We start from the raw sequence: 21,763 nt of genomic DNA, 5'->3' as shown, positions 1-21,763 counted from the left end.
CTATATATGCAACTACATGCAGACAGGGGTGAAAATAGTTCCGAATTAATTAGAACCAGACTCAGAATCAGTCCGAACAATATAAAAAATTATCCGATCAGTTTTCACCTCTACATGCAGATAGGATTATGATCTTTCGAATCATCCTCACCTCTACAGATTATTTTCTGGACAAAGAAGCGTTAGCCAAATTCTATTTTCGCAACCAATCAGCGTTGAGCGGTTTTATTGATGGCCTCATGCCTGGAAAAAATTTCCCGACTTGACAGGTTTCGACATTTGGGTAAATTTAGGTTTCTGGTGGCGCTTGAAAACAGTACAGTTTGGTTGAACTTATTTACCAAACTCGTTCGAATTTACCGTACAACAGAACATCAAATACAAACATATGAAGTGGATGCAATCATGCTAACCTACGCGGAACAATTTAATTAGATGGCAACTCTAGGCGAATAATTGAATTCGTGGTTTCCTTGGCACGTTAATATTAAACTAGCAAAGTGACCCCACAATTGCGTGGCTAGAATTGATAAATTTTGATATATAAAAATATTATGGCTTCTATTTTTAGCAGAATATTAAGTATAAGGACGCCCAAGAAATATCAGCGTAATTGAATTGAAATTTCAACACTTCAAACATGGAGTCAGTAGGTTTTTCCTTTTCACGTCGTTTGTATATTGACGAAGCAAAAAAGTTTGTATATGGATTTTACTGGTATAAGTAGTAACACCTACAAATACTTTTACACAGAAAAGAATGAATAATTATAGTAAAGTTCATTGTGCAGAAGCTTTTCCACATCACACTTAACAGAGCATCAACCTAGCTCTGCACACTTAATTTCGTCTGATTTCCTCACTATGGATTTGCAAAACACTCAATCCTGGAATCATTGAGTGTTTGCATCGCTTTTCTTGTGTTCATGCTCCAAGGGCACGCCATGCTTAGGCTGTAGCAGTTTAGAGCTGGATCCCATTGGGAAACCCTAATTTTAGCATTAGCTCTCCTCATCCACATAGTAGTGAACTGGGCCCATTGTTCAATCTTGCGAGCATTAGAGAAACACATACTAAACTGGGTCTCCGACCACTGTTTCGCATGACACCTCCAAGCATTTCCAAACAAATCCTAGAACTCTTGTTCACTTTGTTGCGCAGTGGCCACTCATCTAACTATCGTGATCATGGCTAAGCTAGCTCTCTCATTTACTGCACTAGCATTAGGAACGTTCTTAATAAAGAAAAATGCTTGCCCTTAGATGTGAACACCACACATTGATACCACAAATTCCTAGAGATTCTTTTCAGGGCAAAGACGAGAGTTGTGCCCCTCCCTTCCACATCTTACACATCTAAGCAAAGAAGGACATTCCCCAACATGATGATCAAAAGATCCACACCCATAACAAGCACCAACTTCAAAATTTACACCAACATCACGTCCAGAAGAGGAGATGGGATGTTGTACATGTGAATGTACTATGTAGTAGTATCAAATCCACCGCCAACAGACACAAATCTAGCCAACACAATCTATGAGGACTGAACATGGGGGGGGGGGGGGGTTCGCAGGCATAGTGGTGGTCTCACCCGCCTATTTTTCTTTTTGCCTTACTCATCGCTAGGAACACGTTCCTGCCTTATCTCTTCTCTATGATCAAGATGGCCCATGCTGGACTCAACAGCCATGGCAGCAGCCCAGGGATACAGTGATTGCGCCTGTGGATCCTGCAGATCTTGAGGCGGTGGGTCAGATCTTGATCCACCCATTCCTTTTTCCTGCCAGGAACAATGTGGTTCTCCAGTACCCCAGCCAAATCCACTTCACGCTGGCGACCATTTCCCCGGCCAGATCGACCAACACCTAACCCAACATGACGAGGAGCACCCCCATCCATTCCTCCCCACCATGATGATAAGGGAACTCTTACTCTTTGCAGGGATTGGAGAGGAAACCACAATAGCGAATGATCGTATCACCTTGCACGGTCCCTTTCCACACCCGTTCACTTTTCCTGCCAGGAACAATGTGGTTCTCCAGTACCCTAGCCAAATCCACTTCATGTTGGCGTACGACCATTTCCCCGGCCAGATCGAACAGCACTGAACCCAACATGACGAGGAGCACCCCCATCCATTCCTCCCCACCATGATGATAAGGGAACTCTTACTCTCTGTAGGGATTGGAGAGGAAACCACAACACAAAACGATCGTATCACCTTGCACGGTCCCTTTCCACACCAGATTTGAGGAAGGAAGAGAAGTGGGAGTTTCAGACCAGAAGTGGAGGAGCAATTTATGAAGAGAAGAGCACGGGGCTAGTGACCTTATTGGAGGGTGGTTTTAGGGTTAGGGATCAGGTGCGTTGAAGGGACACCATAGCGAAATCTCAGAACTTCCCCTCATGCAACCGCCCTTGACTTTACATGCCATGACGGCCCCACGCCTTGGCCACCATTCAACTTACTTCTCGCCACCTGCCACGGCTGTACCCTAGAATCCTGAGTAAGATGCGGGTGTTGATCCACTCCACCTTCGAAGCCTGACATCCACGAGAAAATAATCGCGTGAATGGAACGAATGACCATACCTCTGAAGCACTACTGCAAAACTGGTCTTATATGCTGACCCATCACTGTCGGTTCCTAATGGGCCAGCAGTGATGGGGCATCACTGCTAGTTCATAAGCTGCACGGAAAAAATCAGCCATCATAGCTTGTGAACCAGCAGTGATAAGGGGCATCACTGCTGGTCCGTATTAAATACCGACAGTGATACTATCACTGTCGGTCTAATACCAACCGGCAGTGAATATTATTTCGAACCCGAATTTTTGATTGTATCCATTTAATACGCATCACATCCGGTCCTCTGGCCAGCCACAACTTAAAAAAATCTAAGTCCGTAGCACCTCCTCCTTCGATCCGACCTTATCTCCTCAATCCACCCAAGAGAAAGGGGAGAAGGTGAGAAAGGAGATTGAGAGAGTGAGGTTCGGCCGCCTCATCTCCGACTGAGCGCCGCCTCCATGGCGACCTACTTTACTCCCTCACCGTACCCTATTCTGGCCTCTTCCCCCATCCATGACATCCGCTCCCATACAAAGATCCAGATCACTTTGGCTGCTCAAGGGGAGGAAGAGGAAGTGGTCCCGGGTTGGTTCTTCTTCGAGCTCTCGTTGGGGGTTGAGGAGGTGAAAGTAAGGAGCAAAGGATGAGGCGCGACAATATAGAGATCAAGAGGATCAAGAACTCCACCAACCGGCAGGTGACTTCTCCAAGTGGCGGGCCGAGATCATCAAGAAGGCCCGCAAGATTGACGTGCTCTACGACACCAAGGTTGGCGTCGTCATCCTCTCCAGCAGCGGTAAGCTCTACGACTACTGCTCACCTAGGACCAGGTACATTTCTTTAGGCTTGTTTTTTTTATCTTTTTTCTCTCTTTTTACCATGCGCTTGGAATTGATTGCAAAGATGTAATCTTTTGTTTGGTGGCATGCTGTCCAAGATCTTGGAGAAGTATCAGACCAACTCCGGGAAGATCTTGTGGGATGAGAAGCACAAAGTGCATGCTCTTCGGTTTTTCCTTATCTTTTCTTTGACCATTTGTTTTAGTAACACGAGAAGAATGATTTAATAATCGAGTCTTAGGAATGGTTTAACAGCTTTTCTGTGATGTGACGGTGGCCTTCGTGCCCTCACATTTCTGTGTGGCGGTGGCCTTCGTGCCACCGCACTTTTGTGTTGTGGCGATGGTAGGATCCACGGCAGGGTCCTAGGTGCGTTTTTTTCTCTTTTTTTTGGAAAAAAGACTTCACTACCGGTGGATAACGGCCGGCAATGATAGCAATCCGGCTATCACTGCCCGTTACGTACTGCCGGTTCTAAAACCGATAGTAAAACCTAGTTTAGAACCGACAGTAAAGCCATGTTCTGTAACAGTGAAGGGATGTCCAAAAGTTGAGTCACCGACTCTCTCACCATCCCCGTCGTAAGGATCACCGTCGATGGTGGTAATCTAGTGGTGGGACGCGCCCTCGTCAATCTCCTCATCGTCGTCCCAAACTGTTGGGTTCAATCAAACCTCGATTTTGGTAGCGAGCTAACGAAGAAGATGGCGCTTCTTGGTCTACCGTTTATCTCCTCTAACTTTTACCATTGCACGCACAAAGCTTTCAACTGCCGAGCGACTTCTTGGTTTGGCTTCCGTTCTCCTTCTCCCATCATGGCGGCACCTCACGTCCTGGTTGTGCTTCCATGCCCAAGGCCATGTATTCATCCATCTGATGGCGCTTTCCCACCGGCTCGTGGAGCACGACGACGAGTTCACCTTGGTCAACACAAGCTCTGCTCAACTCGTGCTCGACCCCATGCTGGTTGGCTGCGCCCAGTCACATGTTGAATCAATCTTTGAGTGCATCTTTCTCACGTGAATATATCTCAAAGTTTCCAAAGTCTCTCAGATACAGATAGAAATCTCACATAGCCTCCCTCCCAAGCCGGCGACCTAGATTCGATTCCAGCGCTGGCACTGGAAGACCCTTTGTAGCCGCCTATTCTGAAGAAAAAAAAGAAATCTCACGTAGATAATATTTCTTATCTCAAACTTTCCAAAACCCTCTCACTTAGGCATAGGAGATTTTTATGCCGGCACTTGGCTTCATCTTTTAATAATGACAGAGGTAGCTAATAAAAATACGGACATATATGTAATTTGGGTTAATTTTTTCATAATAATAGTAGTGATTAATTTATAAACAGGTATAGGAATATTTTGTTTTATTTTTTTCTGATTAATATGGTAATTTATAGGTCTAAGGATAGGGAATGTTTTTTTATTGGCCAATTATAGATCGTATTCTTGTACCCTTAGCAAGTGGTGAGGTTAATAAATTCATCGATCAAAGGGGAAAATGCAACCCCAAAGTTACTTGGATTTTGATTTTCCTCCCAAAAGTTGTTTTGTTGCAAAAAAAATACCGTCAAAAGTTTGACTTTGTTGCAAAAAACCCCTCAAAAATTCAAAAAAATAAAAAAATCACAACAAAATTCTAAAACAAACTAGAGACAATTCTAAGACCTTCTATGAAATTTGTTTTCAAAAATAATATCATTTGCATCATATTTCATGGAGAGGAAATTTGAAAAAAAAAAGGAAAAATGTGCGGCTCATTTATTAACTCATGTTATTTTAACTTTTTCATGTATACCATTATTTTTCTACACAAATAATTATTTAAGTAAACTAATAAAAGTGGTTTCACTAATTTTGGGGGTGTTATGGATTATATATGAATTAATCTATCTGCAACACATTTACTCAATCCTACACGTTACAATAATTATTTCAAGATTTCATCTATTTTTAGAAGATAGAGAATCATGTAAGAAGACTAAAAAAAATTGTTTCATGATTTTTGGATTAGTAAATAATTAACTATGTATTTAACTCGAATTAATAAATGAGCTGCACATTTTTCTTTTTCTTTTTCAAACTTACTCTCCGTGAAATATGATGCAAAGGATATTATTTTTGAAATTTTTTTTCACAAAAGGTCTTAGAATTGTCTCTAGTTTTTTTTTAGAATTTTTTGTGATTTTTTTAATTTTGTTTTTTTAATTTTTTGTGTGTTTTTCAACAAAACTAAATTTTTGGAGGGTTTTTTTAACAAAACAATTTTTGAGGAAAAGTCAAAATATAAGTGACTTTTAGAAGGATTTTTGCATTTTTTTCCTCGATCAAAATGTAGTGGCGGGGCCCTGGTTGTACTACCTAGCAGCCACCGGAAAAACATGACATGCAATGCATTACAGTCACCTATCATCACCTGCCAAACCATATATGGGCATACATGCATGCATGCACATTGTGTACACATCAGCCTAGCTTCCATGGTTCCATCATATCGATCGTACATGCACATGGCTGTGTGTCGGTCGCATATGGCACGACGGGAGTGAGTACACCCAGCATGCCAGCATGCAGCCATTCACCGTGCATCCGGCAGAGCGCTCAATCGAAGAAAGAGACGCCGGCCGGCCGGCCGGCCGGTCGGTGGTCACGACAGTTGATATAGTGATGTGCGGTCACCACTTTGCAATAATGCAGACACATCGATTGCTATATACAACAACCGTCCATATGTGAAAATTATATATATATATGTTCAAACGGATTGCTCTCCAGCTCCGTGTCTCCGGCTGGGCCTCTCATATGCCTTTCGCTTTCCCTGAAAGTTCTGAGCTCGTGAGTCGTGACGTGAGCCCACACGTATTGCTCTGCAGCTCCGTGTCTCCGGCTATGGGGGACGGATAGAGTTAGAACCAGCGGTAGCAACCGTGCATGGGTCAGGACAGGACCTGCACCAAGTGTAATGTAACGTGTCCTCCTGCTGGTGGTCGGTGGTCCCAGCGTTGCGTTGCTAGGGAAGGCAGAGGAAACGGGCAAGTGGGCATGGTCCAGTGATGACAGCATCCATGGTCAAGGTTCACAGCATCAGATTCCACGCCACATTCATGCATGCAAATGTGCGTACAGTACGACGCTCATGTGCATGCATTGCGTTGCATTGGGAAAAGTCGGAAGAAATTTCGCGATTCACGTGGATACGGCATGCCGTTATGCGTGGGGCGCAAGGACATTTTTTCTTTGTTCTTTGTCCCCCCACCCCCCAAGCTAACAAGAGAGATGTTGGCCTCTCTCCGTTTCTTTTAGATTTTATTTTTTCGCCATCATCCTTTTCTATTTTTTTTTTGTCAGCAGAAATTAAGAGGGTGCACATGTGCACACACCACTGCTCACACATCGTACTTATGTGGATATGTTATTATCACACGTTTATCAATAAAACTACTGAAAGAACTCATATGTGCATAAATCATAAGCATCAAGATCTGAACCATGTTAGTTAGAGTGGTACCATCATGTCTAAAGGTGGGATTAGATTGACATCCAAATCCAAATGAAGTCCAACTAAAACAAAGCATCTGTCCAGTTCAAACCAAACAGGAAGTCCTCAACCTCCAATCCAATCAAATCCAACTCCCGCAAATCCAAATCCATCCGGCATCATTTAATAATCGTGTGTGGCAAAGCAGCAAGGATCTACTATTAGCACAAAACGAGCAGCCGTTTTCACAATACCTTCACACAGATTCCTATGATACTTTCTCACGATCTAAAAATATACAACTTCTCACCTACAAGATATTTACACAAAGGTCCTTGGATGTTCTAAATCATTAAAAAGCAGACCTGTTTAGCAATAATTCATTGCAAAATACCCTTGTATTGCTCTGGCATAATACAAAATCAGCATCATAGAATGCCTGTAGACCAACTAAACTAGCATGAGTACAAGTAAACATTAATAGATGCATAGGTGAGCAGCTATATTGAATTGTAGACTCAACCGAACATAACTTAAGGAGATTTGTTGCTGGTAATAAAAAATTAAACTTGCAGGTGGCAAAGCTAGCCTTAGCACAATACATGCATCTCCATCGAATTGCTAGGCCAAAAGAACAAGAATGGCTTTCAGGCTTAGGAATAAGCAACACTATAAATAAAACTTGGATTTCTCCACCTGTATTGGAGTTCAAAATCCTTGCAAATCATGCAGATGAGTACTAATTAACTAGTCTATCAAAATTCCTGCACCAAATAACATAGTTATTAATGCAAGGAACATGATTATAATGATGAGACTATAGATTGATAATATAGGAACATACACCAAGTGTTAGAAGGCACTGATGAGAGAAACGGTCCACATACAAATAGATACAAAAGCCAGTTTTGAATAGGACAACAACACATCCATATATGTATAATGGTGAAATAAACATGAAAAGAATAGAGATAAGCGTGGAAAGGGATGATAACTAGGCATATCAAATGTTAATTGGATATCTAGGAGATCAAAATTTGCACTAAAGGAAATATTTTACCATCATCGTCACTGTCATCATCATCTGAGAGGTACTCTTGAGCCAATCTTTTGTACATATCAATGCTTCCACTGTTTTAGAACTTAGAGCACTGTGGTATTTGTCAATTACAATACCAGCAGCGCTGAATGTTGATTCAGAGGCTACAGTTGACAATGGAATGGCCAAAATATCACGAGCCATCTTGGCTAGTATAGGATATTGATCAACATTTCTTTTCCACCACTTAAGCACATCAAAATCTTCGCCCTCTCTTGAAGGAACCAATGGATCCTTTAGGTAAGTGTCAATCTCTGACCTTCTGGAGTGATCATGTCTACTTTGTTGCTTGAACAAAGCAAATTCTAGCTCCAATTTGCGTTTTCCGAACAACATAGGAAGCATACCTGCAGCATGCTTTCATAATGAGCATAATATTCTTCAACCAAATAAAAGCACCCTTTTTCTTTACTATCAACCACTTACTTTCCATAAGCTTTCATGAGGCAATACTTCAAAAAAAAAATTGTATCTCGGGTCCAGCAGCGATGCAACCAAAAGGATTTTGTTAGGTTCATCCTAGTATTTGTCAAACTTTGACTTCATGTCATCACACAGCAGCTTCAAGAATTTATCACCTAGGTTCTTTTCATCTAGTAGTAGTTCCTTATCCCCAAACCTTTTCAATATATCTATGAGAAGTTAGGAAATTGTGCTTCGAGAAAACTTTTGTTGTATCAGCAAAATGTTTCAAGAACTTGCAAACTCTCTCTGCCAAGATCCATTGCTCGAGGTTGGGCCCTTGAATGTTTTGCATGTCAGCATAGCGTGTTAAGGCATCCTTATACTTGAGAGCTTCCTCAAGCATGTCATATATAGAGTTCCATCTTGTACAAACATCTAGAGTGAATCCTCTCTTACGTTCAAGACTGAATTGATGTGGAATGGTATTGAAAATCTGCAAACGAGATCTAGATGATGCAATATGCTTAATGACATTCCTAACCGGCTCAATGACATCCCGGATAGTTGCCATTCCATCTTGCACAATCAAATTCAGAATGTGAGCAGCACACCTCACATGAAGATCACGACCTTCAAATGGCATATGCGTCCAAAGTGTTTCTTGTAGATTTCCCATAGCTTTATCATTTGATGTGGCATTATCTAGAGTAAAAGCGAAACCTTTGTTGGACAGATCCCACTCATAAAGGTAATCCATGATGGTACTATGAATTGCAGCTACATTGTGTGGATGAGGAACTTGTTTAAAATTGATGGTGTGCTTGTGCAAATTGAACGCTCCATCTATATAATGTGCAGTCAAACATATGTATCCAAGATTCTAGACCGATGTCCACATATCAGTTGTGAAGCTGACACGAGAATCCAAATTGTCAAAAAGACTTGCAATCTTTCTCTCTCATCTTGATACACTAACATGCAATCATCTTTGAGTGTCTGTCGACCATGAACTTGAAGGCTTGGGTGGGCTGATTTCATCATCCTCTTGAAGAATCCATATTCTATCTTTTTGTAGGTGATTTTTGCAGTGATCCAAAACTTAGTCATAAAATCACTTGTAAGCTTTGGATCTACTATACAACTGTGAACATTTACACTGGACACACTCCTTGCAAAAATTGAATTGCGGTCAATATTTGTTGGAAATTCCATGCAAATAGACTCAATATGGTTCTTTAGATGAGATACACCAAGACCTTGATGATAAGCCAATTTTGCTCTGCAATGAATGCAAATCACTTTCCCTTCATAAGGTAACTCTTCAAAATGGTTCCACGATGGAGATCTTTTTCTTGCTTTTGCGGGTAGAAACTTGTGTGACTTCATCAGCACCTTCAAGAAGTACTTGAGCAATAATTTCACTATTAGCCATTCTCACAATTGACCTGTTGACAAAACAATGTGATGTTGAGGTCATAAACAATCTAAAACTGGTGGGTTTCAATCTAAAAAAGTTTGTACTTGTCCAGAACTATTCTTGCCTTCATGCAAGCTAAGATATATATCATGATTACTTGTCCAGAACTGGTGGGTTTCAGTCATAGTCTGACTAGCTAGCTTATAACGATTACTTTGTTGCACATCAGCTAAAAATTTAGCATGGAAAATTAAAGATTCAAAGTAGCAGGTTAGTTAGCAACCAAGCATGAAACACATACCCTCATGAGTTGGTTCTTTGCTCCTAATTTTAGGCGGAGCCAAGGCTGCCGTAGATGAGACTAAAGTTCAACCCCAAATCTTGCTTCCTCGATCAGACTGAAGAACCTAATCAAACCATAGATAGATTGGATTGGAATTGAGAACAAAACAGAAAGATTAACAATGAGAGGAGGGGGGGGGGGACTTGGATTCGATTTGAGAACAAAACGAACTCCTCCTATAACAAATTAACCTATACAAGCAAGGAAGCCTAGATTGATCACTCACCAACAGAAAAAGGATCCAATCCAAAAGATAAGTGGCACTACGACGGTAGTAGGGGGCTTGGAGTGAGGACTCACACTCTGGTCCTTGATGAGAGAGGTGAGAGAGGCATCACCCGCTAGGAGAGAATCAGAGGACGTCACAGTCACCGTCGGCTGGGAAAGGATCAGAGGACGTCGCCGCCGCCGGCGGCTAGGAGAGGATCGGAGTGTCCAATGAAGTGCAATGGATTGTTGGATATTTAGGGCTGCCATCTAAATGAGTAAGTGTTTGTTGGATCTCGTGGTGATGGATATCCATATCCAAACAAGGTCCATCCAAATAAATCCAAGACAAGTTGAGTCCAATTAGACTCACTACTATAAAATCAGGTTTATATGTCGGTCCATCACTGCCGGTTGCTAATAGGTCGGCAGTGATGAGGTATCACTGCCGATTCAAAAGTCGCGCGGGAAGAATTAGTGAATGCGGCTTATGAAACGGCAATGATGAAGGGCATCACTGCCGGCTGATGACTTGAGGCGGCAGTGATGCTTCACTGTCGGTTCATAGCTAGAGCCGACAGTGATAGTTCAGATATCACTGTCGGCTGGTGCCTTCATCCGGTAGTGATAGTTCGTCAAATATCACTGTCGGCTCGTATTATGAGCCGACAGTGATAGTTTGTCAAGTATCACTGCCGGCTCGTATTATGAGCCGACAGTGATAACAGGTGAGCAGTGACTGGTCGAGTGAATAATGCCTAGTTGGGTATCATTGCCGGCTCGTGTTATGAAACGGCAGTGATGGGGGTATTACTGCCGGTTCGTAACACGAGCCGGCAGTGATAATGGATGATAGCCTATCTTTAAAAATTCATAATTTTTTCATACGAAATCGAATGGGGACAAAATTTATATGAAAATTATAGCTCTCGATGAGATCTACAACTTTGTAGCTGAAAACTTTTTCATTTAAAGTCATTTAGATATCCAAATAAATATTTGAAGTTTCAGACAGAAGAGATCAAAAGGATTGCATATGCTACTGTTATCACAACTACTTCTATGGTGGATGGTAAAGATGTATTACGCGAGCTGAGAGATCTCGGGTTCGAGTGCCACGAATTGCACGCGCGCGTATTTCGCGCGAATAATTGCTTGACTTGTGACTTGCGATGGCGCGGGCGTGAGGTTCCTCGGGTGCAAAAGTATTTATTTTTTTAGTTTTTCCGGTCCAAAAAATCAATCAGGGGCAGACTGTATCACTGCCGGCTGAAGCCTTCAGCCGGCAGTGATAACCTTCGACTATCACTGCCGGTTACCCACTGCTGGCTCTAAAACCAGCAGTAATGATTATTTTAAAGTCGATAATGTCGGTGTATTCAGAACCAGGGGTCCCTAAGTCCCGAGGCCAGGCCGGCTATCCACCACATGTCACCACCCTGCGAGGTAAGAAAAAGCTAAGTCCCGGGAGAAGGTGCTCGGGGCCGCCGCCTCTGGTTCCCGAGCACCCTAGTTCCCCGATGATCTGCAGGGTCCAAATACTAAGACCAAAGTGCTCGGGAGTGCCCCGAAGGTCCCACCGAAGTGCTCGGGAGAGAGTGCTCGGGGCTGCACGTGGCAGCCCCCGAGGACTCGGTGCCCCGAAGGTCCCACCGAAGTGCTCGGGAGAGAGTGCTCGGGGCTGCACGTGGCAGCCCCCGAGGACTCGGTGCCCCGAAGGTCCCACCGAAGTGCTCGGGAGAGAGTGCTCGGGGCTGCACGTGGCAGCCCCCGAGGACTCGGTGCCCCGAAGGTCCCACCGAAGTGCTCGGGAGAGAGTGCTCGGGGCTGCACGTGGCAGCCCCCGAGGACTCGGTGCCCCGAAGGTCCCACCGAAGTGCTCGGGAGAGAGTACTCGGGGCTGCACGTGGCAGCCCCCGAGGACTCGGTGCCCCGAAGGTCCCACTGAAGTGCTCGGGAGAGAGTGCTCGGGGCTGCACGTGGCAGCCCCCGAGGACTCGGTGCCCCGAAGGTTCGCGCAAGATCATTCAACGACCCGAAGGGTCCCGTCGTCAGGGTGTCATCCAGTCAAAGGCCCAATGCCGCATTTAATAGGCACGCGCGGTCTGACATCCTGACATCCTGACATTCTCAGCTGCCCACGCCCCAGTGTCAGACCCTGCCATGCACTAGCAGGGGGCCGTGGGTCCATTAAATGCACGGGTCCCGTCCCGTTTTTATCCAGATGCCTCGGGATAACGTTGCCAGAATCGAAGCACTCCGCCTGCCACCCTGCCCTGGCAGAAGAACAAGACAGGGTGGGCGCACTGGGCACCTCTGAGGCTGACCGGTGGGCCCCTTTTAGGGCGCCCTAAGGCTTCCGCAGCGACTGGTGGTCGAATGCGCGCCGCATTTCTCCACCGCCCCTGTCACTTCGCCAAAATGAAATGATTACGCCTTTCTCCGTGGCACCTTGGCATTCGTGTCCCCTCTTTCCCATTCAGGATATGTTGAGGTCGGCGCGCCTATAAAAGGAAAGGATGGAGAACACTAAAAGAGGAGAAGAAAAAAGCCTTCGACCACCAGACGACCAACAATCTCCGACGAACCAGGCCAAAGATAGATCGACAGACACTCGAACCAGCTCGAGTTAAGCTAGAACATAAGAGCCTCAAGCTCTTTGTAAACAGCTCTCCCCTTAGAACCAGATACCTCCTTGAAGAATTCTCTTCAAGGATAAATATAGTGTTCATACAGGAGTAGGGTGTTACGCCTCCGTGCGGCCCGAACCTGTCTAAAACCCGGCGTACCCACTTTTTCTTGCATTAGGGTGATCGTCTCCCGCCAGCCATCGCATTTATTTCCGTTCCCGCTTATTTCCCAAACAAGCTTTTCCAGGATCATCCCCCCGGCCGAATCTCTAAAAAGGGGTCTCTCGGGATCCCTGCGACAGGAGTTCACTCTCCGACAGCTGGCGCGCCAGGTAGGGGGGTTAGTAAGGCCGGGGGCTTTCTCCCCGCCCGAGCAGTCTGAAGGCTTCGCCCCGTGGGGTAAGTCGATGTCACCCAACCTTGTAAATATTGCACATTAAGTTTTTCAATAAGCAATTGCTATATCAAAATACTTTTTCTGGATTCCGTATGTTTAATATGTCTGGTGAGGAGCTCGGTTGTGCGAGAAAAAGTTCGCTCTCTCTCTTTTCCCGTTGACAAAAGAATCCCGATCGGTATGCATGCGAGCAGTCGCCGCTGACCCACGTCCGGCATGGTAGGCTGTGGTGTTCGGTGTCATGGCAGGCTCCCGGGCACTACCAAGTTTCGGGGTGCTCTGGGTAATCCAATCGCTCGAGCTGCTCGAGTAGTCCGGAGCTCGGGACCTCGGAGCGGGCTGTCGGTGCTCGGTCTGGTCTGTCGTACCCGGACGCCACCGAACCATAGGACCTCTAGGTTATGCCTCTGTCCGCTCTTGTTCGCCGGTTTGGGTATTCAAGAGGTCTCGGGTCAAAAACGAGAACAGTCTATAGCAAGTACCGCACTAACAGAGCGCACCAGACAAAGAAATTCTATATTCTCTCTCAAGTCACAGGCTGGCAATCACAAGCAGTTCGGCCGCGAGGGCTTCAATGCCCCGGTCTCTGGTCGGCTCCAAGGGTCTTCGGGTGGTCCTACCACTTAGGCTTGGGTGGTCGAGGCCACCCGACCCTAGGAGCCTCGTATGCCTCTGGGCCCTCGGGCGCTCCGTTGAAAGAATCAAGTCCCCGGGCCCCCGAGCTCGGAAGCACACCCCTCCTGGATCGGTTGGCTGGAAGGCCGACAGCTGTCCGGTGAGTGGTTATGTTCAGACAAGTCTGCTTTCAGTAAATTTATGTTCCCGAGTCATTCTCGGGGGCTCTCGCGCTTTAATCTGTTCGGCGAGGTGGTCTCCTTGCACGCAAAAACCCTGCCGCGTGTCTACCTTTTTCCCAGAACGACATAGCGGTTTGTAGAAAGGAGTACCGTGCTTACGATAATGTCTGACCGAAGCCCTTCGTGGTCGTCGTGGTGTTCGGTCTGCTTTTATGGACCCCGATCACTACCGAGTCCTCGGGTGCCCTGGGTAATCCTATCGCTCGAGCTGCTCGAGTAGTCCGGAGCTCCGGCCTTGGGGGCGGGCTGTCAGTGCTCGGTCCGGCCCGTTTTGAGCCCGGGCACCACCGGACCGCGAGGACTTTTGGTCACATTCTCGCCCGCACGCGTCTCCCTTCTACTAACTGAGTGGTCGCAAAGTGAAAAGGTGTTCATTAGGCACGGCGTGTTCCGAGCAGGATCGATCTATCTCCCGGGCAAGGGAGTCTGTGTCTTCGTTTCTTAACCTAGGTAGTGCGGACTCGCGAGAGCTTGAGGGCTGGCTGCGCCAACGCCAGCGACCGGAACAACTTCATTTCTCGGGGATGGGAAGGTCGGGAACGGCCCGACTGAGTACTCCCCGGGACTTCCAGACAGAGCACCAGAAGAAACATCAAACACACAGAGAAATTGGAGTTGCGAGCCCAAGGAAAAGCTGCCATTATATTCACAAGACATATACAAGGCGTTTTCTAAGGGTTCACTCATAATATTCACTCCTACATCTACAACAAAAGAAGAGAGGGCACAGAAGGCCTAGTCGGCGGCAGAAGCGTCGGCTGAATCCTCCGAGTCGTCCCCGGGGGCTGGCGGCGGCGGCACTTCTCGCCTGAAGCCGGCCGCCACCACGGAGGCGGTACTCCTAACCACTGCCCGGGCGGCCTCCTCCTCAGCCTCGACTACTCCCTCCCGCGCTGGCTCCAACGGGAAGTTCGGGTCCCTGCTTCGGTAGCAGGCCAAGACGTGCTCGGCCACGGCACGTGCCAAGCCACGTCCCTCCCGGGCGGCAAGTTCCTGAACTGCCCAGGGCAGGGTCTCGAGGCGCTCGCAGACCTGCTGCAGCCTCAACACTTGTCGTGCGGGGCCGTCGCCCTTCTTGTCGTCGACAAGCCGTCCGAGACCACCCTTCTCCACGGCCCGTTGCATCCGCCGGAGGATGTCCTCCAGCATATGCTCTAGGTTGACCCGCGAGACAAAGGCGGTCTCGAGCTTCTCCTTGGCGGCCCGCAGCTGTGCCTCGAGTCCCTGGTCCCTGGCCGGACCAGAAGAACCGCCAGCTGCGGCGGGGACGGCATCCTGCTTCGCCTTGGCCACCATCTCGGACAAGGCGCGCTCACGGGCGGCCAGTTCCGCCTCGTGCTTCGCATTCTCTTCCGCCCTGGTAGCCGCGGCGGCCACCGCAGCAGCAGCTTCGCCCTCTCGGCGACTCAGTTCGCCTTCTCGGCGACTCAGTTCGCCTTCTCGGCGACTCAGCTCATTCTCCCGCCGGGCCAGCACATCCTCCTGCTGGACCACCGAATCCTCCCGGGCTCCGAGATCCGACGCTGATAGCTCGTTGTCTACTTCCCGGACGGAGACGTCCTCTTCCCAGCGCTTGATTTCTTCCCTGATCTTCCGGAGGTCGTCTTCCCAGCGCTGGAGGTCGGCGCGCGTCTTCTCGTCCGCGCCCTCCCGGCGGGCCAGCTCGGCTTGCCGCTCCTCCGCAGCCTCCTCCCGGGCTGCGACTGCCGCCCCAGACGGTTCGCTCGGTGAAGCGTCGCCTCGATCGACGCAACTGTCAGACGAATCTCCCGACGATCGCACGATGTCAGCGGTTGCCAGGCGTATTTTCCTCGATCTGCGCGGCGACCGCGCGTGCCGCCCGTATGGTTATCATACCCTTCGGAAGTTGTGTGGACACGCGTCCACTCATTTTCCCGTTGGAACGTACTTGAGGTCTAGGTCCGCAAGGGCCACCTCTCGAAAGCTTACCATATGGCGTCCGCGCTAGCCTTGGCCTCGGTCGCGACGAAGGGCCCATTCGCAGTCTCCGTCCCATCGCCTACCAACGGGCCCGGGGGCTACTGTCGGTGTATTCAGAACCAGGGGTCCCTAAGTCCCGAGGCCAGGCCGGCTATCCACCACATGTCACCACCCTGCGAGGTAAGAAAAAGCTAAGTCCCGGGAGAAGGTGCTCGGGGCCGCCGCCTCTGGTTCCCGAGCACCCTAGTTCCCCGATGATCTGCAGGGTCCAAATACTAAGACCAAAGTGCTCGGGAGTGCCCCGAAGGTCCCACCGAAGTGCTCGGGAGAGAGTGCTCGGGGCTGCACGTGGCAGCCCCCGAGGACTCGGTGCCCCGAAGGTCCCACCGAAGTGCTCGGGAGAGAGTGCTCGGGGCTGCACGTGGCAGCCCCCGAGGACTCGGTGCCCCGAAGGTCCCACCGAAGTGCTCGGGAGAGAGTGCTCGGGGCTGCACGTGGCAGCCCCCGAGGACTCGGTGCCCCGAAGGTCCCACCGAAGTGCTCGGGAGAGAGTGCTCGGGGCTGCACGTGGCAGCCCCCGAGGACTCGGTGCCCCGAAGGTCCCACCGAAGTGCTCGGAGAGAGTGCTCGGGGCTGCACGTGGCAGCCCCCGAGGACTCGGTGCCCCGAAGGTCCCACTGAAGTGCTCGGGAGAGAGTGCTCGGTGCCCCGAAGGTTCGCGCAAGATCATTCAACGACCCGAAGGGTCCCGTCGTCAGGGTGTCATCCAGTCAAAGGCCCAATGCCGCATTTAATAGGCACGCGCGGTCTGACATCCTGACATCCTGACATTCTCAGCTGCCCACGCCCCAGTGTCAGACCCTGCCATGCACTAGCAGGGGGCCGTGGGTCCATTAAATGCACGGGTCCCGTCCCGTTTTTATCCAGATGCCTCGGGATAACGTTGCCAGAATCGAAGCACTCCGCCTGCCACCCTGCCCTGGCAGAAGAACAAGACAGGGTGGGCGCACTGGGCACCTCTGAGGCTGACCGGTGGGCCCCTTTTAGGGCGCCCCAAGGCTTCCGCAGCGACTGGTGGTCGAATGCGCGCCGCATTTCTCCACCGCCCCTGTCACTTCGCCAAAATGAAATGATTACGCCTTTCTCCGTGGCACCTTGGCATTCGTGTCCCCTCTTTCCCATTCAGGATATGTTGAGGTCGGCGCGCCTATAAAAGGAAAGGATGGAGAACACTAAAAGAGGAGAAGAAAAAAGCCTTCGACCACCAGACGACCAACAATCTCCGACGAACCAGGCCAAAGATAGATCGACAGACACTCGAACCAGCTCGAGTTAAGCTAGAACATAAGAGCCTCAAGATCTTTGTAAACAGCTCTCCCCTTAGAACCAGATACCTCCTTGAAGAATTCTCTTCAAGGATAAATATAGTGTTCATACAGGAGTAGGGTGTTACGCCTCCGTGCGGTCCGAACCTGTCTAAAACCCGGCGTACCCACTTTTTCTTGCATTAGGGTGATCGTCTCCCGCCAGCCATCGCATTTATTTCCGTTCCCGCTTATTTCCCAAACAAGCTTTTCCAGGATCATCCCCCCGGCCGAATCTCTAAAAAGGGGTCTCTCAGGATCCCTGCGACAGGAGTTCACTCTCCGACAGATAATAATAAGGTTTTCTGTAGTAGTGACTTTAGGTTACGTAAATCCAAACCCACCTTTATTAATCATACCTCTAGCACCCCACCAGGAGGTCTAGCTTAGGTTTTCTGAAAAATCTAGGAGTTTTTGCTTAAAAATTAAATGTTTTTAAGAATTTTTTTCTGCATATTGACCTCAGAATTCCTAGCGTCTAGATGCTTCAATATAAGAAGCTGAACTGCGAGTCTTTAATTCAAAAATGCCCTATCTACTCTAAAAGAAAGATCTTATCAAGTGTCAGCTGATCTTATAATCCGACACAAAAGTCTATCTATGTAGCTGTAGCATGCTGGGACGTCAAATCAAATATATCAAGCTCAAGTGCAACCCCATGCCATGCGTGTCTCTATCGATCCCTCCGAATTGTCTTGACGTATGCACAATGTGTTTGTTGGAAGTTGAACTGAAGCCATCGAGAAGCTTCAAACCACAAAATTAAGTCATCGCCCAGGAAAGCCATGCACGACGACTTGAATCTGTACAAACTCTAGAATCGGTCGTGTGAAGCCACGACTTTGTTCGCCCGTTAAATTCGTACGCACGCATCGTGTTCACGTCTACTCTGCCACGAAGGACAAAGTCGTCAGTCGTCACACCTTAGTTTAATTGATGACCATTCCAAGAAATCTTAATGCATTGCACATCCATATACGTGCTTGCTTGTAGACATCATCACCCCGTCGGTTTCTTCCCGCGCTCGATGACTATCTAGCTTGTTTGTCCGGTTCAAGCGGCCGGGTGGGTCGACGTATGTGTGATCGCATGCAGAACACGGACGTACGCCATTTGGAGTTCAGCCAGGGGTGGACCTCCCTTGATTCGAGAGCATTCAGCCGAATGCCCAAAAAAATTGGCAAAAAATTATGTATGTGCATCGTATTTGGCATATGTATAGGTATCCAATCAATCTAATGGGTATACCAATGATCATTTGCTTAAACTTGTTCTATTTTATCCTACGAACTTCTCAATCATAGATTTTGTGTCTTAGTAAAGACTCTTTATTAAAGATATGTGTACGATAAAATGATTAGAAGGGTGAAAAATCTTGGTGACCTTTGCGTCATGCTTGTTAAAGCATATAAGAGTCTCATATATCCTATGTATAGTATTATTGATAAGCTTTTTAAGTTAGTGTTCGGTAATTGCTAAAGCTAAAAAATAAAATAGATGATCAATTGTTGAATGAATGTTTGGTTGTATTCAATAAGCAGAAGTTTTTCAGACAAGTGATGAAGGACGAGTCCGTGATATCGTGCTACCAATTCATAAAGGAGCGCATAATTAAATTGTCCTAGTTGTTGTGTAATCTCTCTTAACTATTTAGGGTTTTCTCTAATACAAATAATGTACGTTGTATCATGGACTTTGCTATTGTGAACCTTCTCTTTTTCCTTTGAATCCTTCCAGAAATCCTGGGTCCACCACTGAGTTCAGCACACGCAACGCACGGAAACTTCCACTTACGGTTGATGACAGCATGCAATAACATTCCTCGATTTAAAATAGTGTAGCTTATCCTTTGGGCGTGGTTTGTAAGTGTGTATAGGAATGTCATCAGCACGAAAGAGACTGCAGAAGAGTTGCCGGTACAAGACAAAGCTAGACAATATTGGAGTCCAGCCGTGCATCTGTCGATCGATAAAGGCTCGAAAAAGAAAGAGACTAGTTGATCAATAGCAGTGACGGATCTAGTATTTCAATAATGAGTATACATAGCTATAAAAAATTGCTCACTGACTAAGATACATTGTAAATTTAGGTCACCATGAGCTAGGGATCAAAGTGGAACAAATAGTTGTCGATCCGATTCGTGCAGATATAAATATGGGTAGGATAAGTTTTATTAGAAATCTAAATAAATGTGGGTGTAGATATGGATAGTTTCATACATATATAGATACATGTGTGATATTAAAAAATTCGATGGATACGGATTATCCGATTTTTAGATCGGATTAATTATCCATATTTTACTAGGTCCATTACCTCTAGTTCAGACTAATACTATGGAATAGAGTATAGATTATATCTATCTATGTAATGTAATATTTTGAATTATGCTACTAGCTATTGTCTATTATATTATACTCATTTGATGAAATTTAAAGTATTTTTATATGCTAGTGTGTATGCCTCTTGCATATATTGAACTCTGTAATATGCATATATTATTTTATATCTATTTGCCTATAAGCTAAATCTGCTAGGACTCCTTTAGGCTTTCATCGCTTTTAAAAAAACAATGGTGACCGGTGACATTACTCTAAGTGAGATTTTAGCTACCACTGGCAACATTACTCTAAGTGAGATTTTAGCTATGCATGTGAATCTGTATACTTCAAAAGTTTGTCTCAGTAAAAATGATGGATGACTTCCTGTTGAAACCCGCACAGTATTAATACTAACAAGCATAATTGCTCTCACGCTACATGTTGCTTGCATGGCCATGTGTACGAGTAATATCTAACTATTTAATCTATTTCAGATCCGACTCAACTCTGAAACAATCCGTATTCGAATATGTATATGCAATATCCGCTCCCGACTCGAATCCGACAAAAAAAATACAGATATAGTAAGAATATTATCTATCCAAATCTGATGTATTTTTATCTTACCGAGAGCTAATTAGACTTTAAGACGGTGAACTATGATAGCGAGAAAAGGCTAAAAAATATGAATTGTTTGTTGAGTCTGAATACAGCATATAATTATTAAACTTTAACAACTACGAATATCAACAACGTGTATAGTTAACGTTTTTTAAAAAAAAATTGGTGTATATTTATATACCTATGTCTCAAGATGTACCCGCCCATAATCAATAGTCGTGTTCGGCAGGCGTGGACGGCGCACGACCAGTTCGATCGAATGAAACACGGCAAAGAAGTTAAATTTCCAACGCTAAAGTGCTGACCCAACAGAAAAAAACATAGTTGGTTGTCACTAAACATCCGTTGTTTCTGATACTACACAGTGCACAGGTGAGCTACTACATCCATGTCGACTCAGCATCGTGCGTGCGCGAGTACGGCCCCATCAATCACCTCATGCATATCCATTTGCATCAACCACGCATGCATATAGTGGAGTACTACCTTACGGGCTACCTAGGGTAGCCCGTACCCCGACTATGTAGTCTGTACTAGCACTACTATTGTTGTTTCTGCCGTTGCACGCTGCACGTACGCATGATGGAACATGTACGCAGGTGCAGTGCACGTACGTTACGTACTGCCACACCGTCAAGTCCCGACACAGGCACACATGGCCTGTCTCGCCGTACGTGTTGTCCTGCAGCGCGATAGTGTCGCACGTGCATTAGCTTCACTGTTACACCGTAGAACGCACTACGCAGCGAAGGTCACGTATTGTTGTACTTTCCGGGAAGGTTCGACGTGTGTAATATTACAAGCGTTGCGCTATTTGGTTAGTATTTTTTAGGAAGTAGTCGTTGGAATTTTATTTTATTTATAAACGCCGATAGTTCTGGAGTGATGTTCGCTTTAAACATTCGAACATCTTACATACATCGAGCTATTTTGTAGTTCCTCTGTAAAAATAGTTCCACGTAAACTTTTTATGAACGTCGGAGCGTTCGGCGGGTTTATTTTTATGGACATCAGATTTTCCTATGTAATAATCTTTGTGTACGTCGAATTATCCGGTTTGTCTATTTTCAACATACTATCACTTTGTATTTTAGGTATAATTTTTTATTTCGAACTCTAATTTTAATGATTTTAGACTCTATAAAAAGATCGTAAAGAACTCTACATGATTATATAGAAATTCATCCTATTTGATAACATCAAAAATTCATATGATAAATTTAATTCATTCATCTCTTTATCCTAATTTCGGTAGCTTATTTCTTATTG

At 46.3% G+C, this 21,763-nt stretch overlaps 1 pseudogene; it reads left to right on the top strand.

The window, feature by feature from the left end:
* Nucleotides 1-3,216: 3,216 nt before the first annotated feature.
* LOC133900149 (MADS-box transcription factor 2-like) lies at nucleotides 3,217-3,781 on the top strand (annotated as a pseudogene).
* The last annotated feature ends 17,982 nt before the right edge of the window (nucleotides 3,782-21,763 follow it).

The sequence above is a fragment of the Phragmites australis genome, chromosome 19 (assembly GCF_958298935.1).
Source record: "Phragmites australis chromosome 19, lpPhrAust1.1, whole genome shotgun sequence".
NCBI lineage: Eukaryota > Viridiplantae > Streptophyta > Magnoliopsida > Poales > Poaceae > Phragmites > Phragmites australis.
Note: the sequence above shows the minus strand (reverse complement) of the source record. Positions and strands in the feature narration are given on the sequence as shown.